At 35.0% G+C, this 25,229-nt stretch overlaps 1 pseudogene; it reads right to left on the bottom strand.

Moving 5' to 3' along the window:
- Positions 1 to 5,160: 5,160 nt before the first annotated feature.
- On the bottom strand, positions 5,161 to 14,496 carry LOC138756864 (flavin reductase (NADPH) pseudogene; annotated as a pseudogene).
- Positions 14,497 to 25,229: the final 10,733 nt, after the last annotated feature.

Below are 25,229 nucleotides of genomic sequence, written 5' to 3'. Positions count from 1 at the left end.
TGTTCTACAGTTGTTTTATATCTGAGAACCACATGCTCCCTGCATCTCGTAATTCCCAGAAATAACGAAGCTCCCAGAACCCTTAGCATCATTAATTCCCTGGAAATTCCTGGGAATTCCTGGGCCCGTGGAGACCCATGGCTCCAGTGAGGTCCACCACACTTCCTTAGTTATTCACTTCTTCTCCATTGGTTGTCACCTTGTTGTGGTGGAGAAACTTGTGTGGTTCTGAGATCCCAAGAGTGATGCTGTCTGGAGCAAAGCTTCTGGTAGATCACGCATGGCGGTGAGGTCCCTGACAAAGAACAGTCCAATCAAGATCTCAATGGTGCAACAGGTGGATGAAGTTACTCTGAACTCAATAGCTATAAAGATGGACGAAGCCTGCTACAAATCCATCAGCTTCAGTCGTCGTAGTTTCCAGGCCATTGGAACTAGTTGGTTGATTTGCGAAGTATCATGTACTTCTTGGAGTGTAACATCAAGTCCACGTTAAACAAATCCATGCACAGGCATCTTCACTCACTGGACTACTTTTCATGATTGGACTATTAGCCCACTTGAGAGATGACAAGTTATTCCCTTATTAATAGAACGTGAAATGTTTTACATGCTTATGCACTCAGGTTATTAGATGGACATGGGAAATAAGGCTAATAATTATAATATATACACGTATAGTCCAAGTTATGTGTGTGGAATTTTAAAGTTTGCCATGTATGTGTTTCGGCTATTTATTCTACTGAGCCTGCAAATCGAAATGGGGAGTAGGCGGAGATGTATACATTCATTGTTCTTTTAGCATCAATGGGACACCTTTTTGTTATTTTGGATACTTATTGGTTAAAAACACTTGAGAAATCAACGTGCTAAGTGTACATTTTATTCTAGAACCAACTGTGGTAAAGGTTGACGGGATTACATTTATGCGCATGGATTAGGGACCTGAGTGTGAATAATTAATGTAAATTCTTTGTCTTTTACTTTGGGTGTGACTTTAAATACAATTTTATATTGTTTGGAAACATTAATATAATTTTTTTTAAAAAGGAGCTATAATTAGAACTTAACTTAGAAATTATTTCATTGTGCCCAGAAAATCTTGATCTAAGATAATTAGACATTGTGGAGAACAGAAATAACACTTTATCTCCTGGTTTAAAAATTCTTTGTAATTTCAGACTTTCAGTTTACCGTGAGGCATTTTTAAATTCTCCTCAGCTACCTTGCACATTTTTTCCTGCAATCTTTAAACTTGGAAACATAATCCAACAAATTCAACAGCGCATCCTCATTAACGCACGGTTCTTTTATGAACATTAAAGGGCCTCTAACCTCATGACCAAGTAATAAATTCTTTACTTCACACAAAAGTAAATGAACACCTTCTTCCTAACTTTTCATTTTCTTGACAATAAGCCCTCATCATAGTTTTTCAAGTTGAATGGAACCTCTCCAAATCTCCCTGAGAGTCTGGATGAAGTGCAGATGGTGTAATTTGTTTTACCTAACTGCTGAAATAAACCTGACATAAAATTCCTCCCCTGGCTGATTTTGTTTCTTTAGGCAGAATCAAAGAAAGTGAATTTTTGTTCTCAAGCCCCAGACACAGTTTTTGCTTCAATATTCCTGAGTGGTATTGCTTCAGGAACCCTGGAAACGACCCATATAATAGTCAACAGATATTCATTTCCAGCTTCTGTTTTGGGCATTGGACCAACACAGACCACAATTACTTTAGAAAAAGGTTCTCCAAAAATAGGAATAGATTTTTAAAATGCAACTGCTGGATTTAAAGGTGCCACTGTGGGACCTTCATTAGATATTCCTATAACTTAACAAGTGTGACAAGTCTCGCAAAATCTCTTCACATCTTTTCTTCAATTAAGCCAATAAAAACTGTTTGCATGATAGTTTTCTCTATCACAAGATGCCCACCTAAAAGTGTTTTATGAGCCATGTTCAAAATCTCACCTCTATAGGTTCTCGGAACCACTGCCCATTCTTCACTCGCAATAATCTCACGTAACATCCATTTTCTCATTAATAAATCCTCATTGAAATAATATCCAACAGGTACTTTTTTAATTCCTTCACCAGAGTATGTTTTCTCTCTCCAACTTCAGCAAGATCACTACCTTCCCTTTGTTTCTCTATTAATTTTTCTCTGGATAGCGACAAATCCTTTTCCAGCTGCTGAGCACAGTCACAGACATCCAACCCTTTTAAATCATTTTGTACAGTTTTCACTGGCCCACTTTTCTTCCATCTCCTTCATTCCTGCACACACTGGATATACCCGGTATTGCGAAACCCATCTCTATTTCATCAGTTATCTGTTCATTTCATTCCAGAGCTACCACCTACTGGTAAATTTGACTTGATTCTTATTTTCTTTCTTTCTTTCTTTTTCAATCTTTTTATTATTATTATAATTTATAAACACATACAGTTCAAAGAGATATAAAAAAAATACATAGTAAGTAATGAATTAATACAGAGATATTAAACAATAATATTACAGAATAAAAATAATTCATAAAAAAAAATTTTTTGATCAGTTTAGGGTGTGAACTATCTCTAAAAAAAAAGATATAATTAATAACAATATATGAAAAAAGAGAAAAAAAAACCCAAAAAAGAAGAAAAAACAAATGTGAATTTAAAAAAAACTTTAAAAAAAACTTTAAAAAAAAACCTACAGATATAGCTAAACCACGCCGATCACTCCGATCTCATCTTACAGCCCAATTATCATACATAATCATAGAAAGAAAACAGAGCCAGATCAACTCACCACAAATGAAAATATTGAATAAATGGTCGCCAGGTTAACTCAAACTTAGAAGGGGATTCATAGACAGAGTTTCTAATTTTCTCTAAATTTAAACATAGTATGGTTTGGGTAAACCATTGGAAAACAGTGGGAGGATTTACCTCTTTCCAATTTAATAGTATAGATCTTCTAGCCATTAGTGTAAGAAAAGCAATCATACGATCCGCAGGAAGAGATAAATAAGTCAAATCTATCATAGGTAATCCAAAAATTGCAGTAATGGGATGTGGTTGTAAATCAATATTCAAAACATTAGATATAATGGAAAAAATTTCCTTCCAATAATTCTGTAAAGAGGGACAGGACCAAAACATATGTGTAAGGGAAGCTATTTCCAATTGACATTTATCACATATAGGATCGATATGAGAATAAAAGCGATGGAGTTTATCTTTAGACATATGAGCTCTATGAACAACTTTAAACTGTATTAGTGAATGTTTTGCACATAGAGAAGAAGAGTTTACCAGTCGCAGAATTTTATTCCAATTTTCATTAGAAATATGAAGGTTGAGTTCTCTTTCCCAATCATTTTTAAACTTTTCAAAAGTCCCAGAATTTATTTTTGTAATTATATTATATAATTTAGATATCACACCTTTTGGAGGGAATTTTGAATATAGTATATCCTCTAAAACAGTCGTAGTCTCCCGATTGGGAAAAGAGGGTAAAGTCGAAACTAAGAAACTCCTAATCTGCAAATATTGAAAGAAATGAGATCGAGGTAAATCATATTTCATGGATAATTGTTCAAAGATTTGTTTAGGACTAATTTTTTCTCTCTATTGGACCTGATCGGCAGTTTACTTACCAATTGGTCACCATTATCCCTATCCATGATAGGCCGAATTAATGCTATTAAGATGATGATCTTACCTAAATTTTTATATATATTCCAAGCTATACCTATTTTTGTTCCTAAATCTTTTTTTGATAAGGTCGATTCTAAATTGTCCTCGTATATCTGGCAAAACAAGAATCCTAGATTGGGGAAAAAATATTTACAGAAATCTAAACTAGAGGGAGGGTTGGCATTACCCAACTTTAGAATTTATTACTGGGCAATTAATATTAGTTACTTAAGGTATTGGTTGAATTATTCAGAATTATCTCTAAATCCCCATTGGGTAAATTTAGAAATTAAACCGATACAAAATTTTTCAATTAGCTCTATTTTGGGAGCTGCTCTCCCTTTTACTCTTACTAAATTATATAAACAAATTGATAATCCAATGGCTAAACATACACTACGTATATGGTTTCAATTCCGGAGATTTTTTGGCCTAAGTCATTTTATCTTGGAAACTCCTATTGTACTAAATTTCCTTTTTCATCCCTCTCTAATTGATCAAGCTTATTTACTCTACTTATAACATGCTTTTCGGATTTATTCTTGGATAACTCTTTCATGTCATTTGATTCTTATTTTAACAAGTTCCTTATTTTCAAGTTTAGAATCAGAGTCCTGATTTAACAAAGAAATATTTAAATAAGCTGATGGTTCACCACAGCTTGTTTCTTTTATCTCACAATCTGTTTCTTGCTTTCGAACCTAACAGCCTGTCTGTTTCTCTCTCTGCTGCTGCATCTTGCAAACTTCCTGTAAATCAATCTGTCCAGAACTTTTTTTCCATTGGCGAGATTTTTAAAATTTAAATCAGTTTTTCCATCCCTCTCATTGGCAACGGTTTCGCTTTTATCCTCAAACTTAATTGGATACTTTCTTACAGAAGCAGCCTTATTTCCTGGCACAAAGATTTGAATTCCTTCCTAATTTTACCAGCAATTCATTTTCAACTTCCCTGTATCTCATCTCTTTTAACACGAGCATCTGGTGCTGTTTCCTGTTCTCTCCCTTCCAGAAAAAACAATAATTACAAAATGAAACAAAAGGTTTCACCCAATTATTTTCTACCTTATTTTGGTTCTTCATGTGATCCTTTTGAAAAGGTGTTTTAGTCACAAATTTCACTTTGTGATACTTGTCTGCAAATGTAGTTGTCCCTTTTGAAAAGTTTCACTTGGCTTTAATTTAAGCTCTAGATTTAGCACATCATAACTTGTTGTAACTTTAACTGAATTTTTCAAAATCTCAGTTTTAAATTCCTTTTGTTTCCTGGCTTCCTCCACCTCAAGTTTAAGTTTGTGCTTCTGCAATTTAAACTCCCGTTTCGCTAACTCTATCTCAAACTGCCTCTGCCTGTCAGCTTCCTCTAGTCTAACTCCATCCATCTCATCTGTAACTGCTGTTCAAGAGATCTACTCTCAAGAAATGGCTTTAACTCCTTCTCTCTTTTTTTTCCAATGCCAACAATGGATTTAGATTTTATTTTGATTTGTTACTCTGTTGAGATGTATTATTGTAGATCACAGCCCATTCCTTGCTAGGCCGAATAGGTTCCAGAAATACAGACAATTTTCCCATCATACTCAGAAGTCATCAAGCACTTGAGGAAGAAGTGTCCAAAATCATGTTTGGAGATTACCTTTCCACCCCTTTGATTGATTGACCCTGTCAGAGGCAGCACATCATCGACATGAGGTGGAAACACAGCCACGTAGTCAAGCCCAGAGTTCTTCAGCACGTTATACATCCTCTGGTGGTCATTAGTCAGTTCTAAGAGGCGTGCGGGGATCTTTTCTTTATCCCATATCAGGAACATTGACATGCAGCCCACCACCTTCCTCACATTGTGGATCTTCATTGCCTCAATGATGTTACTGGTTCCTTCTGACATCAATGTGGTGGAACTCAGATCATTCCTGGTTCCCAGAATGATGATGACCCCCATCTTGACCCTTGACAGCTTTCTGGACATCTTCCTTCTTCAGGACATCACCAACGATGACATTTATCCCTTTGCATTCTGTCGCTAGTCTGTCCGGGTTACGGACCAGAACAGTGACCTCATGACCTGTGCGAGAAAGCAAATCAGGTGGAAACAGCCAATGGGAACATCGGCGTGGAAGGATGATGAGGTGCAGGCTGTGTGTCAAAGAATTACAATTTAAACCTCTGAACTTTGTGTCACCAAGATCACTTTATCATTCTGACGCCACTATGTTGAATCTTCATTGGCTTGCTGTGTTGTGTACCGATACAGTGAAGAGCTTTGTTTTGTGTGCTCTTCTAGCAGGTCCACAGGAGGCAGAGCAATAATAAAACAAAGGTGTGGGACATAGTGTTACAGAGAAAACGTTCAGTTTGAATAGTCCAAGAGCAGCATCATTTACTTTTTTTTTGATTTTTTAATTTTTCACACTATAAACCATATAGATCAAGATACATACATTTTCCTTCTTGAATATATACAGTGTCGTTTTCTCCCCACCTTCCTTCCTCCCCTCCCTCCCTCCCTACCTCCCCTCCCATTTATTTAAAGTTCAGAATATAAGATACATTAAACTCGTCAAACAATGTTGTCACTCAATAACAATAAACAAGAAATTCCACTGATTCAGTTCTTTTCATTCTCTTCTCCTTCTGTCATTTTTGGTGGTAGATGTCCACGGCAGGTTTTCTCTATTATGTTTCATGTATGGCTCCCATATTTGTTCAAATATTGTAATGTTATTTCATAAATTATATGTTATTTTTTTCTAATGGAATGCATTTATTCATTTCTATATACCATTGTTGTATTCTCAAGTTATCTTCTAATTTCCAGGCTGACATAATACATTTTTTTGCTACAGCTAGGGCTATCATAACAAATCTTTTTTGTGCACCATCCAAATCAAGTCCAAATTCTTCGTTTTTTATGTTACTTAGAAGGAAGATCTCTGGGTTTTTTGGTATATTGCTTTTTGTGATTTTATTTAATATCTTGTTTAGATCTTCCCAAAATTTTTTCACTTTCTCACATGTCCAAATTGCATGAATTGTTGTTCCCATTTCCTTTTTACAGCGAAAACATCTGTCTGATACTGTTGGGTCCCATTTATTTAACTTTTGAGGTGTAATATATAGCCTGTGTATCCAGTTATATTGTATCATATGTAACCTCATATTTATTGTATTTCTCATAGTTCCTGAGCATAACTTCTCCCATGTTTCCTTCTTTATCTTTATGTTTAGATCTTGTTCCCATTTTTGTTTAGTTTTACCATTTGTTTCCTCATTCTCCTTTTCTTGTAGTTTAATATACATGTTTGTTACAAATTTTTTGATTATCATTGTGTCTTTAATCACATATTCAAAATTACTTCCCTCTGGTAACCTCAGACTGCTTCCCAATTTGTCCTTCAAGTAGGATTTCAGTTGGTAGTATGCCAACACTGTATCATGAGTTATATTATATTTATCCTTCATTTGTTCAAAGGATAATAATTTATTTCCCGAAAAGCAATTTTCTATTCTTTTGATCCCTTTTTTCTCCCATTCTCTAAAGGAAAGGTTATCTATTGTAAAAGGGATTAGCTGATTTTGCATCAGTATTAGTTGGTAATTTGTTTTATTCCTTTCTACATGAATCTTCTTCCAAATATTGAGCAGATGATGTAATACTGGAGAATTCCTACATTGTACCAATTTTTCATCCCATTTATATAAAATATGTTCAGGTATCTTCTCCCCTATTTTATCTAGTTCTAATCTAGTCCAATCTGGCTTTTCCCTTGTTTGATAAAAATCTGATAGGTATCTTAATTGTGCGGCTCTATAATAATTTTTAAAGTTTGGCAGTTGTAAGCCTCCTTGTTTATACCATTCTGTTAATTTATCTAGTGCTATCCTCGGTTTCCCCCTTACCATAAAAATTTCCTTATTATTTTCTTTGACTCCTTGAAGAATTTCTCTGTCAAGTGTATTGGCAATGCCTGAAATAGGTATTGTATCCTTGGGAAAATGTTCCTTTTAATACAGTTTATCCTTCCTATTAGTGTTAGTGGTAAGTCTTTCCAATGCTCTAAGTCGTCTTGTAATTTTTTCATTAGTGGATTATAATTGAGTTTATATAGATGGCCGAGGTTTTTATTTATTTGTATACCTAGGTATCGCATTGCTTGTGTTTGCCATCTGAATGGTGATTCTTTCTTAAATTTTGAGAATTCCGCATTATTCATTGGAATTGCTTCACTTTTATTTGCGTTAATCTTGTACCCCGACACTTCTCCATATTCCTTCAATTTCTTATGTAATTATTTTATTGATATTTCTGGTTCTGTTAAGTATACTATAACGTCATCTGCAAATAAACTGATTTTATATTTCTTGTCTTTTATTTTTATCCCTTTTGTTTTATTTACTGTTCTTATCACTTCTGCCAGTGGTTCTATGGCTAACGCGAACAATAAGGGCGATAGTGGGCATCCCTACCTTGTTGATCTGCTTAAGTTAAATTGTTTTGATATATATCCATTTACTGTCACTTTCACCAATGGCCCCTTATATAATGCTTTAATCCAATTAATATATTTTTCTGGTAAGCTGAATTTTTGTAGTACTTTGAATAAATAATTCCATTCTACTCTGTCAAAGGCCTTCTCTGCATCTAAAGCAACCGCTAATGTTGGCGCTTTATTTTGTAGTAACATTATGTAGTAACATGAATTAAGTTAATAAATTTACAAATATTGTCTGTTTATTCGTCTTTTTTTAATAAATCCAGTTTGGTCTAGATTTACTATTTTTGGTACATAGTCAGCTAATCTGTTTGCTAATTGTTTAGCTATTATCTTATAATCTGTGTTAAGTAATGATATTGGTCTATATGACGCTGGTGCGAGTGGATCTTTCCCTGTCTTTGGTATTACTGTAATTATTGCTGTTTTGCATGAATCTGGTAAGCTTTGTGTTTTATCAATCTGGTTGATTACTTCCAGGAGGGGAGGAATTAATGAATCTTTAAATGTTTTATAGAATTCTATTGGGAATCCATCCTCTCCTGGTGTTTTATTATTTGGTAGTTTTTTTATTATCTCTTGTATTTCTACTATTTCAAATGGTTCTGTTAATATATTTTGTTCCTCTGTAATTTCAGTAGTTCAATTTTAGTTAAAAATTCATCTATTTGTCTTCTTTCCCTTCGTTTTCAGTTTGATATAATTGTTCGTAGAATTCTCTGGTTTTCATTAATCTCCGTTGGATTATATGTGATTTGCTTGTCTTTTTTCCTTGATGCCAATACCATTCTCTTAGTTTGTTCTGTCTTAAGCTGCCACGCTAGAATTTTGTGCGTTTTTTCTCCTAGTTCATAATATTTCTGTTTTGTCTTCATTATGTTCTTCTCCACCTTTATATGTTTGTAGTGTTTCATATTTTATTTTTTTATCTGCCAATTCTCTTCTTTTAGTTGTGTCTTCCTTCATTGCTAATTCTTTTTCTATATTTGCTATTTCCCTTTCCAACTGCTCTGTTTCCTGATTGTAGTCCTTCTTCATCTTGGTTACATAACATTATTTGCCCTCTGATGAACACTTTCATTGCGTCCCACAGTATAAACTTATCTTTCACTGATTCCATATTTATTTCAAAGTACATTTTAATTTGTCATTCAATGAATTCTCTAAAATCCTGCCTTTTAAGTAGCATGGAGTTTAATCTTCATCTATACATTCTTGGAGGGATGTCCTCTAACTCTATTGTCAATATCAGGGGTGAATGGTCCGATAATAGTCTAGCTTTATATTCTGTTTTCCTAACTCTGTCTTGCATGTGAGCTGATAACAGGAATAGGTCTATTCTTGAGTATGTTTTATGTCTACCCGAATAATATGAATATTCCTTTTCCTTTGGGTGTTGTTTCCTCCATATATTCCAAGAGAAACTTGTGCGTGAACTACTCTTTGCAGACGATGCCGCTTTAGTTGCCCATTCAGAGCCAGCTCTTCAGCGCTTGACGTCCTGCTTTGCGGAAACTGCCAAAATGTTTGGCCTGGAAGTCAGCCTGAAGAAAACTGAGGTCCTCCATCAGCCAGCTCCCCACCATGATTACCAGCCCCCCCACATCTCCATCGGGCACACAAAACTCAAAACGGTCAACCAGTTTACCTATCTCGGCTGCACCATTTCATCAGATGCAAGGATCGACAATGAGATAGACAACAGACTCGCCAAGGCAAATAGCGCCTTTGGAAGACTACACAAAAGAGTCTGGAAAAACAACCAACTGAAAAACCTCACAAAGATAAGCGTATACCGAGCCGTTGTCATACCCACACTCCTGTTCGGCTCCGAATCATGGGTCCTCTACCGGCACCACCTACGGCTCCTAGAACGCTTCCACCAGCGTTGTCTCCGCTCCATCCTCAACATCCATTGGAGCGCTTACATCCCTAACGTCGAAGTACTCGAGATGGCAGAGGTCGACAGCATCGAGTCCACGCTGCTGAAGATCCAGCTGCGCTGGATGGGTCACGTCTCCAGAATGGAGGACCATCGCCTTCCCAAGATCGTGTTATATGGCGAGCTCTCCACTGGCCACCGTGACAGAGGTGCACCAAAGAAAAGGTACAAGGACTGCCTAAAGAAATCTCTTGGTGCCTGCCACATTGACCACCGCCAGTGGGCTGATATCGCCTCAAACCGTGCATCTTGGTGCCTCACAGTTTGGCGGGCAGCAACCTCCTTTGAAGAAGACCGCAGAGCCTACCTCACTGACAAAAGGCAAAGGAGGAAAAACCCAACACCCAACCCCAACCCACCAATTTTCCCCTGCAACCGCTGCAATCATGTCTGCCTGTCCCGCATCGGACTTGTCAGCCACAAACGAGCCTGCAGCTGACGTGGACTTTTTACCCCCTCCATAAATCTTCGTCCGCGAAGCCAAGCCAAAGAATATCCAAAAGTTGCATTTCTTGCATCGATTTAATTATAAATGTGGTTACTTTGTTCTTTCTGTTAATTTTTTTCCCAGTTTTATCCATATTTGAATCCAAATTAAGTTTGAAATCCCCTCCTATTAGTATGTTCCCTTGCGTGTTTGCTATCTTCAAAAAAATATCTTGCATAAATTTTTGATCTTCTTTGTTAGGTGAATATACATTGAGTAAATTCCAAAACTCCGAATATATCTGACATTTTATCATTACATATCTCCCTGCTGGGTCTATTATTTCCTCTTCTATTTTGATCGGTACATTTTTACTGATTAATATAGCTACTCCTCTAGCTTTTGAATTATATGACGCTGCTGTTACATGTCCTATCCAATCTCTCTTTAATTTATTGTGCTCCACTTCAGTTAAGTGTGTTTCTTGTACAAATGCTATATCAATTTTTTCTTTTTTCAGTAAATTTAGCAGTTTCTTCCTTTTGATTTGGTTATGTATTCCATTAATATTTAAAGTCATATACTTCAATATAGTCATATCATACTTTGTTTATCTTTCCTTTCCATTTCCTCATCATCACCTTTCCTTCTTATCCATTTCTGCTTTCTTTCTTTGAACACTTTATAAGACAACATTTCTAAAACATAAAACATTTCCCTTATTCTCCTATCTAAAATTCCTTTAACCCCACCATCCCCTCCCCTTCCTGAGTTGCCCTTTATCCCTTGTCGAGCAACCACATCTCCCCTCTCCATTTGGATTTGCGAATTCACTCGCAAGCGTCAACTGATTTCGCAGTGACCGTAACTCTTCCCACCCAGCCCCCCCAGAAAAGATTTTAATTTTCATATACAACAAAGGTCACTCTCTTAATTCCCCCATACTTCCTTTCTTCCCTTTCTTTCCCTTCTTAGTTCTTACCTATATTCTATTTTTTTTATATATATACATACACACATACACATACATATATGTATATTTTATATATATATATATATATATATATATATGTATGTATATATATATACCTACATACACACATACATATAGTTTGTGGTCATTTTTGTTCTCATTACATATCTTCCTCTCTCTGTCTGTTTTGTAGTTGTTCTGCAAATTTTCTTGCTTCCTCCGGATCCAAGAATAGTCTGTTTTGTTGCCCTGGAATAACTATTTTAAATACCGCTGGATACTTTAGCATAAATTTATATCCTTTTTTCCATAGGATTGTTTTTGCTGCATTAAACTCCTTCCTCTTCTTCAGGAGTTCAAAACTTATATCGGATAGAAAAAAAATTTTTGACCTTTGTATTCCAGTGGTTTTTTGTCTTCTCTTATTTTCCTCATTGCTTTCTCCAATATATTTTCTCTTGTTGTATATCTTAAGAATTTTACTAGAATGGATCTTGGTTTTTGTTGTGGTTGTGGTTTAGGGGCTAATGTTCTGTGTGCCCTTTCTATTTCCATTTCTTCCTGTAGTTCTGGTCTTCCTAGGACCCTGGGGATCCATTCTTTTATAAATTCTCTCATATTCTTGCCTTCTTCATCTTCCTTAAGGCCCACTATCTTTATATTGTTTCTTCTATTATAATTTTCCATTATATCTATCTTCTGAGCTAACAGCTCTTGTGTCTCTTTAACTTTTTTATCAGATTCTTCTCATTTCTTTTTTAAGTCCTCTACTTCCATTTCTACGGCTGTTTCTCTTTCTTCCACCTTGTCCACTCTTTTTCCTATATCTGACATGATCATCTCTAATCTATTCATTTTTTCTTCTGTACTTTTTACTCTTCTTTTTATTTCACTGAATTCTTGTGACTGCCATTCTTTTACTGATTCCATATATTCTTTAAAAAATATATCCATTGTCTTGCCCTTCCCTTCATTTTCCATTGCTCTGTGTTCTTCCTCTTCTTCTTCTGAGTCCGCTCCAGGATCTGTGTCCTTTACCTCTGTCTCTTCTGGTTTTCTTGTTGGTTTGTTTGTTTTATTTTGTTGGGTATTTTTGGTCTTATTTTTATTAGAAGTGTCTTGCTGCTGGTCTTCTTCCTCTGGGTTGGTCATCTGTTGCTTCTTTGATTTATTTTTACTCTCTTCTTTCTTGCTCTCGTTATTTTCTGTGTTTTCTTCTTGCTGCTTTGTTGTGACTGTCAATTTCAGCTGTGGAGATCGACTCCTCAGCTGGTCCCCCCTCCCATCAGTGTTATTCGCGCATGCGCGGTTGCGCACTTTTATTTGGCTCCGTGAGCCATTTTTGTAGTCCCGAGTTCGGGGCTTCAACTGACCTTAGGGAGCGGGCTTCTCTCTCCACGGCGGGCCTCCTCGGACAGGTAAGGCCTTCACCTTCTTCTTCCGACATCCTTTCTTCTTCTCTTCTTCCCGTTGCTTTTGGCTTTTCTTTTTTCACTGCCATTTTCTCCACACCTTTATTTTCACTTTATTTTGGTTTTTGTGTTTGTGCCTTCGTTTTTTCACTGTATTTTTTTTACTTTTCTGGAGAGGGCTGGAGTTCCCCGACCGACCACTACTCCATCATGTGACTCCTCCAGCTTTAACTCCTTCTCTCCAAAAATCTTTTCTTTTACATGGTGTTCATCTATAGTTTTCTGAATCACTGTTTTTTCCATCAAACCTTTTATCTCTGCAAGTTCCAACTCTCAGCAATAAGCAACAACTCCTCCTTTCTCACCTTTTTCATATCTGAAAAGTTTGATGATTTAAAAAACTTTTTTATATCCATTTGGACAATCTCACTTGGTCCACACATAAGTTTTGTTTTCAAAAAACACTCATCTGTGATTTTTACAGAATCTGAACAAGTTTGGAAAGTTTCACCTGGGCCATACTTAGTTTTGAGGTTAAAAAACATTCTCATGCACAAATGCTGCAGAGTCTGACCAAGTCTACACTTTCAAATCTACACAGATTGGCGTTGCCGAACATTTAACAAATCCCATTGCTGCTCTTTATCCATGCACACAATAGCCTTTTAAATTAGCTTGGAAAAAACAATCTACTAATAAACTCCAAAGGTTTAAAATCGCAAAACCCCAAATGTCTTAGTTTCCAAACTCCAAATATTTCAAATCGCAATGGGCAAGCCCCCAACCATTTCAACTAACAACCCTTTCAATTATTTTAGGGACTAAGGGGATTTTGTTAGCCACAGGAACAGCAATGGAAAATTCCCCAGACAATAGAAAATTCAAAATGAAAGTTTTTTTTAATTAAACCATTAATAACATTTCTTACTTAATTCTAAATGTAACCACATTATGTGCAAATGTAAAATGTAAATATGTGTGTAGTGTAATAAAGTCCCATTCACAAAAGTCCATTTTTAAAACTTCAGTATAATTTTAGTCTTGCTTGAAGGACTTAAATTCTCAGTTCAGAAATAATTATAAATTGCTTTCAAACATCACCTCTTCAGGCCTCTTGACTCATAATTCTGCTCTCTTTCCAAAGAGACAGGAAATTTAGCTACTTTTTTTTTCTATGATAAATTCACAAACCCAGACAAGAGTTAGATGAATGACCAAAAAAATTGACCCAGTAGAATTCTGTCCTCTTTTCCAATTAAAAACTAAATAAGGTCTTCCTTATTTCAAAGGCCATTGATTCTGTTTTCCCTTTTCCCAAGAGTAACACACACAACAAAACCTATTCTGGTTCTATAAATCATCCCCATCTTTCACAAGGCTTCAACCCCTCTGTATCACAGGGTTTTGACTTCTGTCAACTCCAACCTGAACTGAATTAAAAATGTATGAATTCGGTAATATATTTCTCCAAACCATGTAACTGTTATTGGAATTTTTACAAGTTGCCAACCGCAGTTTCTTGTAAACCATGTGATCTTCATACTTCTGTCCTATAGATGACATGACTCTGAAAGGTTAGATCTCTCCTGTTTCAAAGGGTTAAGTACATCACTCACATGACTCTGAGTTTTATTTCTGTTGTCCAAGAGGCCTTAAATGGTTTAGTTTAAAAATAGGTGGCTTTCTTCAGCAGTTTTCATTGAATACCTAAATAATAATATAACAATATAACCATATAACAATTAAAGCACAGAAACAGGCCACTTTGGCCCTCCTAGTCCATGCTGAATACATTCTCCCACCTAGTCCCAATATTTACTTGTGGAATGATTTATTTTTTAATGGATAATTAATTCATTTCATAGACCCAATTATGTGAATATCAGAGTATAGTGATTTCTGACCATGCTCCTGTTATTTTGTCTATAAATTTTCCAGATCTTCCTCCTTCAAAGTGGCACTGGCATTTTAATTCTACTTACGTTCTGATAATGAATTTTTGGAATTTATGGAGGAGCAGAAAACTTTTTTCTTTAACACAAATTCCTCTTCAACAATTTCTAGTTTGATTGTTTGGGGCACTTATACTGCTAATATAAAGAAGGCTAATTTTGACAGATTGAATTTAGTTAATCAGATTTTTTTTAAAAGATCAACAATAGGCACACGTTAAAGATCTGGAATTTATATAAAAGGAGAGTTGAATTTAAAACTAAATTTGATCTTCTCCCCCGACCCCATTGAACATCAACTTTTGAAGAGCAAAAGTCAGTTTTATACTCATGGAGAAAAATCTGGTAAGCTCTTGGCCAATCAATTGAAGGGAATTGCTGCTGAGAAACAACTTACTAAAATTCAGATGGATGACAGTAATATGACCTCAGGCCATTCTACAATAAATGATACATTCAGGGAATTCTATTGTAGGCTTAATACTTCTGAGTCTATTAATGATAGCAGTTTAATGATGGTTTTCTTGAACTATTTAAATATTCCCATCCATTCTCTGAATAATTGCATGAGTTTGGAAGAGCCTATCTCACAAGATGAAATAATTTTTGCTATCTTTTCACTACAGTCAGGTAAGACTCCAGGACTGGAAGGGTATCCTGTAGAGTTTTTCAAATCTTTTTCTAAATGCTCATACCCCAATTAGGTTCTGCATTAACTGATTCATTTAAACTGGGAAATCTTCAATTATCTTTTAATGAAGCTCATAGCCAAAAATGGAAAAGATCCAGCTGAGTGCTCCTCCTACAGGCCCGTTTCTTTATTGAATTTTGATATGAAGATGTTGGCTAAAGTTTTGGCTAATAGGCTGGAGACCATTTTACTGTCAATTTTTTGGGAGATCAGACTGGTTTTATTAAAAATCATTATTCTTATTTTAATGTACGTAATTTATTGGATATTTTGTATTCACCTCCTATTGCAGTCCCTGAATGTGTTCTCTTGTTAGATGCAGAGAAAGCATTTGACCGGGTGGAATGGCGATACTTATTTGCGATCTTGGAAATTTTTAATTATGGTCCATGTTTTATTAAGTGGATTAAATTACTATATTCATGTCCTACTGATTCAATTCTTACTAACAACAATCAAAACCTTTCATTCTCCAAAAGGGAACCCATAAAGGCTGCCCTTTAAATCCATTACTTTTTGATTTGACCTTAGAGCCTCTAGTAATTGCATTTCATGAGTGCAGAGATATTTCAGGGATTAATAGGAAAGGAACTGAATGTAAAGTTTCCATTTACATAGATGACTGAAAGATGTCAAACCCTGACACTTCTTTACTGCCCACACTAGCTTTACTTTCCCACTTAGTCAGTTTTCAGGGTATACGTTAAATCTGCATAAGAGTGAACCTTTCCCCATAAATGCTCCTGGACAATAGAATAGTATGTTCCAATTTTTCTTTTAAGATTGTGAGAGATCAATTCACTTATCTTGGCATTACAATGTGAAACTGTCTTTAATGAAATTGTCTCCTTCCCTTTCTCTTCGATTGATCATATTAATTCTATTAAAATGAACATTCTACCTACATTTTTGTATCTGTCAGTCTAGACCAATTTTTAATCCTTAATCATTTTTTGACTCACTTCATTTGCTTATTTTGTCCTATATATGGCAAAGAAAGATCCCCATTTAAATAAGGTTCTTTTTCAAAAGTCTTTTCTTTTAAAAAATTTTTATTGAGTTTAACATAATCATCCATACACAAAATATTAAAATGCAAGGAAAAATAATAATATATACATAACATAAAATTAAGTAAATACACAATGTGCCATATTTTAAATTCCTTCAATATTAATTGTGATTATCTGTTAAAGTAATTATACATATAAATCAATTAATTACTATTACAACAAATCACAATATATCTTAATAAGATCTATAAAAAGGATATTATACAGAATAATTATAATTAAACCAACAAATCCACTTACCTAAAAGAAAAAAAAATCTTCTCCTTCCTTCTAGTCAAGGTTACAAGAAAAGTACAAAGGTTGTGACCTCTAGAAGACAAATGGATCAGTCCTAGAGCACCTACGTCATCTAAAACCTGAAGTCATGATAGCATTCTTTAAATGGGCCCCATATACCTTGTCCAACTGAAACTTTTCATGCACAGTGGCTATGCGATGTCATATCATATCTAGGTTTAGAGGAAATTAGGTATAGTATTAGCCACTGTGCATGAGTCAGACAGAGTTCATCCTTCCATTTCATTAAAACTGCTCATCTGGCTATCAACGTGCTAAAAGCTAAACCTTTCTCTTGAGATGCTGACAAAAGTTTATCTGGTTCATGTGAAAAACCAAACAGTGCAGTTAAAGGGCAAAGATCTCATTTAATCTTAAAAAGCATTGACAAAGAATGAAAACTATTCTCCCAATATCTTTGAAATTTAGGGCATTCCCAAAACATATGAATCCATGAGGCTTCACCAATTATAGATTTTTCACAAAATGGATGAACATCCACAAAGAACTGAGCTAATTTGAGTTTAGATGTGTATTTTGTGTATCACCTTAAATTGTAATAAACAGTTTCATGCACAGAATGAAGACTCATTGATCAAACTAAGAGTGGAAACCCAATCCTCATCTTAAAAAAGTTATATTAAGATCACACTCCCAATCATTTTTAATCTTAGCCATTGAGGCTAATCTTAAATCCAATAAATCAATATAAATATGTGATATCAATCCACTGTGAACAAATTGTAGGCCAAAAACAAAATCCTCAATATGTGAATCTGCAATTTGAGGAAAAGTATCAAATTTAGACCGAACAGAATTCCTAACTTCCAATATCTAAAAATATGTCTATTCAAGAGCTTAAATTTAACTGATAATTGTTGAAAAGAAGCAAAGTTATTTTGATTAAATAAATCTTTAAAATTTCTAATACCAAGTCTGTATCATTCCATAAAGCCCTCGTCTAATACTGAAGGCAGGAATAGATAGTTTTCTAAAATAGAACTAGCCAGAGAAAAATTACTATAACCAAAACATTTCCTAAATTGAGCCCATATTCTCAATCTAATTCTCATCACCAGATTATGTGTCAATTTAGAAAATGAAAAAGGTGAAGTAGAACCTAAAATGATTTCTTAGAAAAGAATAAGGATTTTTAATAATCTTCAGATCACCCGATGGTGATATCTTTAGATGCAGAAAAAGCATTTAATAGGGTTGAATGGAATTTTTTGTTTAAAGTTTTGGAGAAATTTATGTTTGGTCCTTTCTTTATTGGCTCTATATAGTAAACCGGTAGCTAGAGTATTGATGAATGGTTTGATTTTGGAATCTTTTAAATTGACTCAATCAACTTGTCAAGGTTGTTCTTTATCACCAGGTTTGTTTGCATTAGTGATTGAACCTTTAGCAAAGCTGATAAGACAAAATACACAGATACAAGGTATGAACGTTTTAGACAAGGAGTATAAAATTAATTTATTTGCTGATGATGTATTGGTGTATTTAACAAACCCAGCTCAGTCACTTTTGTACTTGGAGTGTTTAATACAATATGGATGTCTTTCTGGATATAAAGTTAATTGGGAAAAAAGTGAAGTATTACCAGTAAGTGAAGGAGATTATTCAGTTTATAACAATATTATTAATTTGAAATGGACTGATCTAATTAAATATTTGGGTATAATTTTGGATGTTAATTATCAATGTTTATATAAATTAAATTATGTTCTGTTAATAAAAAAAACTGATTTGATTAAATTGAAAGATTTACCTATTAATTTATTGGGTAGGATAAATACAGTTAAGATTAATATTTTTCTGCGTATACAATATTTGTTTCAATCTATTCTGTATTTACTTGATAATATTTTTTTCGAGACTTGAATAAAATGGATAGGGAGTTTTTATGGAGAGGTAAATTTTCAAGAGTAGCCTTGAATAAATTAACTTGGAAATATGAGTTAGGGGGACTACATTTACCACATTTTTGAAATTATTATGAAGCAGCCCAACTTAAATTTATTAGTTCATTGATGGATTTGGAATGGCTCCCTAGTTGGGCCAAAATTGAGATGGCAAATATTTCTGAATTTAAAATACATAAATTTTTGTTTAGATGGAATATAAATTTGTTACAGCAACATAATGTGCCTATACTAAAACATTTAATGAAGTTATGGACAAATAAAAAAAAAATGAAAGGTTCTAGGGGTGAATTATCGGCTTTGACTCTGTTGTATAATAATCAACTTATTTCTTTCTCAATACATAATCGAAGTTTATTACATTGGAGATTTAAAGGTGTGAAAAATTTGGGAGGTTGTTTTAAAGAGGGTAAATTTTTATCTTTTAATCAGATGAGGGACAGTTTTGGTATTGATAAGAACTCTTTGTTTCTCTATTATCATATTCAATCTTTGGTAAAATGTATGTTTGGTAGAGATATGATTTTACCTAAAATAACTAAATTTGAGACTTTTCTTATGAAGGTACCAGAGAAGGGTTATATTTCAACTATGTATCAAATATTACAGGATGGCATGGATAAAAAGGGTTGGGATAGATCTAAAAGTAATTGGGAAGCGGATACTGGTTTTATTTTTTCTGAGGATGATTGGTTAGATATCTGTTATGATAGTGTAACTAGATTGATAAATGCACGTTATGCAATGATTAACTATAATTCTTTACATCAGTTATATTTAACTCCTGAAATGTAGATTATAAAACCTTTAATATTTTTTCTTTTATCTTTCTTTATGGCTCTCCTTATGAGAGTTGGCTGAAGGGGGGGGGTATTCTTTTCTTTTCTTTTTTTTTCTTTTTTCCTATATATGAAAAATAATGTTCATGTTTATGGTTAATTGTTGTATATGTCATATACTATTTGTTTTTTGAATGAATAAATAAAGTCTTTAAAAAAAGTAAATAAAATTCTGCAGGGAATCCACCTGGACCTGGTGATTTACCAGACTGAATAGAGGAGATATTTATAGAGATTTCATCCTAAGAAATGGGCTCCTCCAGCCTCATATACTGATCCTGTGATAAAACAGGTAAATTTATACATTCGAGTAACTCTGCCATTGAAGTAAAATTATTCTTAAATTCAGAAGTATAAAGGCTAGAATAAAATTGTTTGATAGTCTCATTAATTTTAGAATGATCTGTTGTCATTGTTTCATCTCTTATTTGAATATTATTAATGTAGTATTTTCAACTGACCTGCAAGTAACTTCCTAGGCTTTTCATCATGAATATAAAAGTGAATTTACTTCTCAACAATTGTTTTCCAATAAGATATGTAGAAAGAAGATCAGATTTAGTTTTAAGTATAGATGACACTTTCCAAGTTCTAGTATTTCCCAATTTCAAAATGTGTCATATTCAAAGAGACATGAGCAACAATGTTCAGAATTACTATCTTATTAATCCAATAAATCAAACTTTGTCGTTGGCTGTAAGTAGCTTTAATTCATTGATAAAACGGTTAAATATTTTGCATAACTTCGCATTGAGATTTTCATAATGATGAACAACAAAGCAGAATGTATAATGATGTAACAAATTCAACTTTAAATAGATATAAGAAGAAATAGACAAAAGATTATTAAGACGAATTAAGATGAATTCAAAGAAAATTATCTCGAGCTTATGTCTCCTCCAAAATTCTTCGAAGAATCAGATGCAAACTCTCCGGATATTACAACATATGACATTATATGTTTGTAATGCTACAAACAACAATTTCTTAAAGGAATGGGCAGAAAATTATCTAAGAAGTAAAAATATAAGGTTTTAACCTTTACATTCCGGCCACTAATTATTACAATAGACAATAATGACTAATATATAATAATTGCTATTACAGATATAATAGTAAATATGGTAAATATATGTTTAGAAATCAAAACTTTCTGCTGCTTGTAAAAGACAGATTTTAGTAATAGCTTGATTTAAGTACCCAATCTTGGTTTTAATCCACACTTGCCAAATGAAACCTTTTTCAGTCCAAAATTGTTTCCACAATTTTCCCCAGTAACCAAAAATTCCTAGTGCAGAATCGTCCTTGATAATTAAAATGTCTCTGCATACAAAATTGTGTTTAGATTTAGACCATTTTTGTCTTTCTTGTAATAATGAAAGATATTCTTTAACCCAACCTTTCCAAAATAAATCTGCAATGAAATGTGCTTGTCTCCATCTGCATCTTGCATAAATATCTTCTTTATGAAATTGACCCACAGGCATTAAAGTTTTATATTTAAGAAGTAAGAGATGATTCGGTGTAAGTGCCTCGATGTCATATGAATTGACAGAAATTTTAATTATTGGACGACTGTTTAAAAAAGCTTTGATTTCACATAAATACTGTCTGAAGATTGTCATCATCATCAAGTATCCAACTAATTTCTTTCTGAATTGATGCATCATGAATTTGATGTTGATTCCAATTTGGAATTTCTTTTCTTAACTCTAGTTGAGCTCCTGATCCATTATCAGAATGTAATTCCTTCACTTGACCAGATCTGGCAATAAAGCGTTAAAGAACATTGATAAAAGAGTCTGTATCAAGTGATAACCCTATTTCAATATGAATCGCTCTCATTGTCAAACAAGTAAAAATAGCTCCGTCTCATTTTTCAACACTTCTTCCTTGTTTTACTTGCAAAGGACAAAAATAATCAACTCCCACATATTTAAATAGGGGTTCATCAGGTGAAACCCTGTCTTGTGGCAAATCCATGCTACTGCCCTCTTCAAATGAAACCATGAAGAGTGATAGCAAATTGATTGAAAAATCAGATCATTTTCATTCGATATTTGAATAATATTCACATTAGTATTTTGGATTTCTGGATCCTCCATTGAAAATTCTTTTAACTCTTCTGGATTTTGAGGTCATTCATCTTGAGATTGCGAAAAAAATTGAGGATCGGAGACCCAAGTGTTGGCTCTTTTCAGAAATGATTGAACCTTTGATCCTCATGAAGACATATCAGATGGATTATCCACTGTTTTAACGTATCTCCATTGATTAACATGCAAAATCTTTTCGATCTCATTAATTCTGTTAATCACGAAGGAACAAAACCTCATGGTTTTGTTATTAATGTATTTAAGCTCTGATGTACTATCAGTCCAAAACATAAAATCTGCTAAATCCATCTGTAATTCTTTTCTTGAAATTCCGTGTCCATTTTGCTCACCTTAGTAGCGGAAGTCAATTCCATTGAAGGTATGATGACTGGCTTTAATGGAGCCACTCTGGCTTTTTCCATTACAAATCCACAAGGTACTTGCTCTTGGTTATTTCGCAGTACTAAATAACTGACAGGACCAAAACCACCTTCACTTGCATCCGCAAAATGGTGTAACTGAGCAAATGTGGAAATTCCAAAGTCTGTTGCTTTAAAACATCTGTTGACTTCAAAACTTTCAAACATTTCAAGACTCTCAAACCAATTCATCCAATCTTGTGTGATGGAATCTGGTATAGTATCAACCCATCCAAATTTTCTTCTGCACAATTCTTGCAGAATTTTCTTGGTTATTACTACTATTGGTGCCAATATTCCCAAAGAACCATATATTGAGCTTACGATTGAAGAATACCTCTTCTTGTCAAAGGCCATTCTTTCAAAACAAATTTGAATTTGAAAACATCAGATTGAACACACCATTGCATCCCTGGCATATTTCGACAGGTAGAATGTCACAATCCAAATCAAGATGTTTTATTTTCTTTGCTCATTCTGTCTCAGGAATAACAGCCAACACATCTCGACTGTTGCTAATCCATTTCATAATGAAGAAACTTACTTTATTACCGATCTCCTTTAACTCATGATAAAGATCTATTGATTCTTTTTCTGAAACCACTGAAGACGATCATCAACATGGCAATTATTTCTGATGATGGTCCTCGCTTGACAACTAAATGAGCTCTTCATTATCTTCGGCACATTTCCTGAGAGCAGAATTTACACAAATCATTGACAAAGTTGCTTCAAATAAATGATATCTTTACTGTAATCGCCATTAGGCCACCATAACAATAGTAGAAAATCACAATCTTCTGATGGTACTTTCAATTGATGAAACATCACTCCAATATCTGAAACAATTACAATAGGCTCTTTACAAAATCTTTTTTTTAAATATTTTATTTATAATTCTTCACACAGGCTTGTACAGTCATATTGCCAACAATGGCAGTTCACAATCTCATATACATGCAACCGCTGCCACCGTGTCTGCCTGTCCCGCATCGGACTTGTCAGCCACAAACGAGCCTGCAGCTGACGTGGACTTTTTACCCCCTCCATAAATCTTCGTCCGCGAAGCCAAGCCAAAGATACATGTATATGTACTCCTTTTCTATAGGACTGTATATACAAGCCCACGTCATTACCCACCCCCCTCCCCACCTATAAAACTAAACGATTCATTCATACTCCAATGTCAATAACAATTACACACATTAACATTAAAGAAATGAATAAGAGTACAAATAATAAAAAAGAAACAAAAAAAAAAGAAACAGGGATTATCACGGCTCAACGGACGGCTTCCGGGTCGCTGCTCATTCTTGACTTTCCTTGATCAGGATCAGTCGGGGTGAGAGGAAACCGCAGCAGGGAACGGTAGAACAATCACTTCCATGTCCCTATGTCGTGCATGTATGGCTGCCAAATCTTCCGAAAGGTGCTGTACTTGTTTCTCAGATTGTAAGTTATTTTCTCCAGGGGAACGCAACTTTGCATTTCCTTGTTCCATCGCTCGATACTAAGAAAAGAGTCAGACATCCAAGTCACCGCAATGCACTTCCTGGTCACCACCAATGCGATGAACACAAATTGGATTTGAAATTTGGACAGCTTCATTGTAAACTTTGTGTCCAATATATTTCCCAACACGAACAACTCTAGGTCCTGAGGGAACAGTTTACCTATAATTTTCTCTTGGACTTGGCCTAGATCTACCCAAAAGGGCCTCACCTTGGCACAACCAGGTTGCAACACCGCACCTAAAGCATTGATCCGGGAGTTCTGGTTTTGATCTATTGATTTTCTGTGGCGTTATTAAGGCTTTTGATAAGGTTCCACATGGAAGATTAATAAGGAAGGTTCAGTCACTAGAAATTAGTAGAGAGATTGTGACATGGGTTCAGAGGTGGCTGGGAGATAAACAGCAGAGTCATGGTGAACAACTGTATGTCAGGTTGGAAGCCTGTGACAGGCGGGGTGCCTCAGGAATCGGTGCTAGGTCCCTTGTTGTTTATCATAGAAACATAGAAACATAGAAGATAGGAGCAGGAGTAGGTCATTCGACCCTTCGAGCCTGCTCCGCCATTCAACGAGATCATGGCTGATCTTAAAGTTCAGTACCCTGTCCCCGCCTTCTCTCCGTAACCTTTAATATTATATTTATATTATTTAAAAGGGTAAGCAAATATGCGGATGATACGAAAATAGGGGGAATGGTGAATAGTGAGGTAGATTTTCTTGGATTACAGAAGAATTTGGTTTGTTTAGAAGAGTGGGCTGAAAGATGGCAGATGGAATTCAATGGAGACAAGTGTGAGGTGTTGCATTTCAGTAAAAATAACCAGAATAGGACATATACAGTTAAGGGGAGGGCATTAAGGCACGCAAAGGAGCAAAGGGACCTGGGGGTTATGTTACAGAGTTCACTGAAGGTGGATTCCCATGTAGACAGGGTGGTTAAGAAAGCATATGGTATGCTGGCCTTCATAAATCATAGTACAGAGTTTAGGTGCTGGGAGGTGATGCTGCAACTGTTTAAGGCATTGGTGAGGCCAGGTTTGGAGTACTGTGCTCAGTTCTGGTCTCCAAATTATAGAAAGGATATAGATAAGGTGGAGAGGGTGCAGAGAAGGTTTACAAGGATGTTGCCTGGCTTACAGCATCTGGATTACAGGGAGAGATTAAGGAGACTGGAACTTTATGCATTGGAGTGTAGATGACTGAGAGGGGACTTAATGGACTCTTTCCCCTGAGGACAGGGGAGGTTGGAACAAGAGGGCATGAGTTAAGGGAAAGGGGGAAACACTTTAGGAGAGATATTAGAGGTGGCTTTTTCACTCAGCAAATGGTGGCAGAATGGAATGATCTTCTGAATCAGATAATTGCGGCAGGGTCCCTTCTGTCATTTAAGAGAAGGTTGGATGTGTACATGGAGGTTGGAGTTTTATTGGCGGTGAGTGGGAGGTTTGAGCTAGTGGAGTTGTTCTAGTGAACTGGTGTGGACTCGAAAGGCCGACATGGACTGTTTCTGCTC

The sequence above is a fragment of the Narcine bancroftii genome, chromosome 3 (genome assembly GCF_036971445.1).
Source record: "Narcine bancroftii isolate sNarBan1 chromosome 3, sNarBan1.hap1, whole genome shotgun sequence".
Taxonomy (NCBI): Eukaryota; Metazoa; Chordata; class Chondrichthyes; order Torpediniformes; family Narcinidae; genus Narcine; species Narcine bancroftii.
Note: the sequence above shows the minus strand (reverse complement) of the source record. Positions and strands in the feature narration are given on the sequence as shown.